This window comes from Dipodomys ordii, unplaced genomic scaffold (genome assembly GCF_000151885.1).
Source record: "Dipodomys ordii isolate 6190 unplaced genomic scaffold, Dord_2.0 Scaffold113, whole genome shotgun sequence".
In the NCBI taxonomy this organism is placed as follows: Eukaryota; Metazoa; Chordata; class Mammalia; order Rodentia; family Heteromyidae; genus Dipodomys; species Dipodomys ordii.
In genome coordinates this window covers 5,216,257-5,221,461 of record NW_012267329.1, presented here as the reverse complement: position 1 = coordinate 5,221,461, position 5,205 = coordinate 5,216,257, and positions in this window count along the sequence as shown.

Here is a 5,205-nt window from a genome sequence, read left to right as displayed (position 1 = left end):
CATCGGTGCTGGGGGGGGAGGGGTGGCCTTCCCTCCTCTGCTCCTTGAGAAGGAGTGAGGATGTCAGGCTTATACTCACGCCGAGTCGAGTCTTGGTTCCTGGGTCGTCTCTGGTCTGCAAACTGCAGGATGAAGATGTCCGCTCCTTGTCGGTTCTTGCTGGTGTTGAGTAGAATCCACTTGTCCGCTGCGTCTGACTCTGTTGTCCCGGGCTCTCTGTGACTCAGGTATGGCTGTGGCCCCCGCCGCGACCCTGCCGCAGCCACGGTGGTTGCTGGCAAGAGCTCAGATGTGTCTCCTTGCCTTGGCTTCCCCTCTGTTGCCTAACTCTCTGTCCTGTGATGGCACACTTGGTGTGATTCTCTGGCTTAGGACTGTTCACTGGAACTCTAAAACTGCTTTCTATGCGAGAGCTTATTCAGAATCCAGCTTCTCCTCCACCATCTTCCCGGAACTCCTCTAGTCAGTGCTTTTTAAAAATTATATTTAAGGGCTGGGAAGGTAACTCAGTGGTAGAACGCTTGCCTTGCATGACAGAGGCCCTGGGTTCGATTCCTCAGCACCACATAAGCAAAAAGGAAAAAGCCGGAAGTGGTGCTGTGGCTCAAGTGGTAGAGCGCTAGCCTTGAGCTGAAGAGCTGAGGGACAGTGTTCAGGCCCAGAGTTCAGGCCCCATGACCGGACCCCAAAAAAATAAATAAATAAAAATTATATTTAAGTAGTTTTACTTTGGAGTTGCCATTTAACATAGCAGCGTATGAATACAATGCATCTTGATCAATGTCACCCTTTTCAACTTTCTTACCCATCTCTTCCTACCCATCCCTTCTCTCACACATCGTAATTTTATAGGTTATATATTGAATTCTCTTCCTATTCTCCATTTCATTGTCTACCCCTGTCCCCTTGGCCCCACTACAACACTTTCAAGTATCTGCTTCTCCATGTTTATTTTATTGAAATTGGACATTTCATTTCTCAGGAATTACACTATTTGTGTTCTCATTAAAACTTTTTATCTTTCAGTAATTGTATAAAGGAGGTGCCATTTCAACAAAACAGTTTATGGATATAGAAACAACTCAAGTAAATAATCTCACGATGGAATTAAAATTGCTAGAAAAACAAGAACAAATCAAACCAAAAACTACTAGATGGAGAGAGATAGCAAAGATTAAGCAGAAATCAATGAAGTAGAAACTAAAAAAACCTATAAATAAGAGCAATGAAACAAAAAGTTTGTTTTTTGAAAAAAAAATAAAATGGACAGACCACTTGTAAGATTAATGAGAAAAAGAAGAAAGGAGATTCAAATCAATAAGACCATAGATTCCATAAGAAACATTACAATGAACATCCAAGAAATTTGAATGATTATAAAGGACTACTTTCAAAATCTATATTCACGAAAGAAAGAAAACCTAGCAGAAATGGATGAATTTTTAGAAACACTGTATCTTCCTAAACTGAACCAAGAAGAAACAAACCAAGTAAACAAGCCAATAATACACTATGAGATAGAGGAAATAATCAGAAGTCTTCCAACAAGGAAAAGCCAAGGGTGGTTAGATTCACCGCTGAATCCTATAAGACTATCAAAGATGAACTAATACTAATAATCCTCAAGATTTTCTATGAATAGAATCAGAGAGAGGGCTGGGATGTAGCTCAGTGGCAAAGCGCTTGCCTAGCAAGCGCAATGTCCTGGGTTCGATCCCCAGTACCAAAAAAGAAAAGACAAAAAAACATACAGTTAAAAAAAAGAATCAGAGAGAGAAATTCCAAACTCATTTTATGAAGCCAATATCACACTCATCCCAAAACTGGAAAGAAGAAAAGAAAAGAAAAGAACCACAGGCCAATTTCTCTGATGAACACAGATGCAAAGCTCTTCAATAAAATGTTAGCCAACAAAATCCAAAAGCAATAAAAAAAATACATTATGACCAAGCAGGCTTCATTCCACAGATACAGGCTAGTTTAACATACACAAATCAAAAAATGTAATTCACCATGTTAACAGAGCCATAGACAAGGACCACATCATCATCTTAAGAGATGTAGAAAAAACCTTGGACAAAATACAACATACATTCATGTAAAAAGCTTTGGAGAATCTAGGAATAGAAGGGACTTTCCTTAAAACAAAAAGACTATCTATGACACGCCAACAGGCCCTATCACATTGAACAGTGAAAACTCAAACCATTTCTCCTAAAATCAGGAACAAGGCAAGGATACCATCTTCATTCCTCTTTTATATAGTTCTGGAATTCTTAGCCAGAGCAACAAGGCCAGAAAAGAACATAGAGGGGATTCAGAAAGGGAAAGAAGAAATTAACCTATCCCTACTTGTAGATAATATGCTCTGCTCTTATACTTAGAGGACCTAAAAATACACTCCAAACTCCTAGAGCTGATCGACCCCTTCCCCAAAGTAGCAGGATACAAAATTAACCCACATCAGTCAGTAGCCTTTCTGTATGCCAGCAATGTACAAGCAGAAAAGGAATTCATGAAAAAAAACCATTTTCAATAGCCTCAAAAATACCTAGGAAGTAACTTAACCAAAGATGTAAAAAAATTATAGCAAAGATTGTAAAAATCTGAAGAAAGAAATCAAAGAGTAGACCGGGAAATGGAAATATAGAAATACCTTCCATGTTCATGAACAAATAGAATCAATATTGTGAAAATGGCCATACTGCCAAAATGATATAAAAATGATATACAAATTTAATGCTATTTCAATCAAAATCCCAATGATGTTTTTTAACTGAGATAGAGGAAACAATCCCAAAATTCTTATCCAACACAAAAGACCTAGAATAGCCAAAGCAATTCTAGGCGAAAAAATAATGTGGGTGGCATCACAATACCAGATTTCAAGCTCGACTACAGAGCTATAATGACAAAAAAAACAGTTTGGTTTTGGCTCAAAAATAGACCCTCACTGCAACCAATTAGAAGACCTAGAAATAAAACCACATACTTACAGTCATCTGATATTGACAAAGGAGCCAAAGACATACAGTGGAAATACCATAGCTTCTTCAACAATTGGTGCTGGGAAAACTGGGCAGCCATATGCAGAAGAATAAAAGTGGATCCCTGCTCTTACCATGCACTAATAGCAATTCACAGTGGATCAAAGATCTCAACATCAGACCGGAAAATCCAAAACTACTGCAAGAGAGAGTAGGAGAAACACTAGAACTTACAGGTATATGCAGAAACTTCCTGAATAGAGTCCAGGGACACAAAGATAGGGGAGACACTGGACAAGTGGGATGACAGAACATTAAAGTAAAAGTTTTCTGCACAGCTAAGGACATAGTTGCTAAACTAGAAGGACAGCCATCAGACTGGGAAAAGATCTATGCAAACCATACATCAGACAAAGGCCTAATGTCCAATATATACAAGGAGCTCAAGAAACTAACCCCTCCCAAACTTAACACACCAATTACCAAATGGGCAAGGGACCTAAGGAGAGACTTCTCAGAAGAAGAGGTAAGAATGTCAAAGAAACACATGAGGGAATGCTCATCATCTCTAGCCATAAAGGATCTGCAAATCAAAACAACTCTGAGATTCCATCTTATTCCAGTTAGATTGCCCAACATTTTGTTTTTTAACGTTTATCTAATTAGTTTTTTAATTTTTATTTATTTTTATTTTTTGTGAACATACTATACAGAGGGGTTACAATTACATGTTGCCCAACATTTTGAATTGAAGCAACAACAATTGCTGGTGGGGATGTGGGGGAAAAGGATCCCTACTGCACTGTTGGTGGGAATGTAAACTAGTACAACCACTCTGGACTGCACTCTGGAGGTTTCTCAAAAATCTAAATGTAGACCGATGACCCAGCCATACCACTCCTAGGCACCTACCCTGAACATCATGAGCCAGGATATGACAAGGACACCTGCATGTCCATGTTCATTGTCACATTATTCACAATAGCTGAGATATGGAAACAAATAGGATGCCCCACCATAGTGAGTGGATCCAAAAAACGTGGTACCTATATACAATGGAATTTTACACAGCCATTGGAAAGAATAAAATAATGTCATTTGCAGGGAAATGGATGGAACTAGAACAAGCCATGTTAAGCAAGGTAGCCAAGATCAGGGGGGCAAATGGGGCATGTTCTCTCTGATATAAGGAAGTTAGATATAAAATGCACTGGAATATGACAAATTATACAGGGTCCTAGATACTCACAGTGAGAACAAAAGAGGATAGTCTTAGGAGAGAATCACAAAGGTGCAATTCCCAAGTGCCTTTTCATATGTATATAAAATAACATACACACTGAAATGAACCCTAAAGATATGGAAAGAAAATCTTTTCTTATTTTTCTTCTTTATCTTATGATTCTGTACTCTTTACATTACATATGATATATTCACATGCATATCTGTGGGAGGGTGGGAAGGAGAGCACAGAAAAAGTGTGGGAAATTGCATCAGTGGAGCACACTGGACACTGATGAAGGTGACCTATACAACTAGTGGTTGTATATGGGATGGAGGGAATTGGAGAGAATGAGGGATTAGAAGAAGTTTTAGGAAAGGAAATGGACTTCTTACCAGACACATGTAAATGTGACCCATCTGTTTATCATTGTATATACATATACAATATCTGTATATATTATATAACAATAAAATAAATCTTTTAAAAAGTTAATGTTTTTATTTCATTCCAGCAATTTAGTACCATTTCTTAATCATGGCTATCAAAGCAAACTTGGAAACAGTATTTTCTCTATAAGACAATTTGTCTAATTAAACACTCTTATAAACATTAAAGTTAGGAGATGTCTGCAAGAGCATCTAGATAGAAACAAAAGAATAAATTGACCACCAGAGAATTGGTAGCATCTTGGAAGACCAGTTGTGTTGTAATGGGAATTGAGTTGTACAATAATCACTCCAGAACTTGATGAGGCTCCATGATACTTTCCAACTCATAGCTGAATCTCCAGCTTCAATTGGGATTTCTCCACAAGGGAGAAAGAAAGTGTTTTTAAAAGTGATATAACCACTATTATTTTATGTGTCTACAGAATGATGAGTGAATTCACCTTTCAAGACGTAAGAAATTGGGATTTTGTTCATTAACTTGATGCAAGTTTCACTTCCTATTGGAGAAAATTTACTTTCTATATAGTCCACAGTACATGTGTGT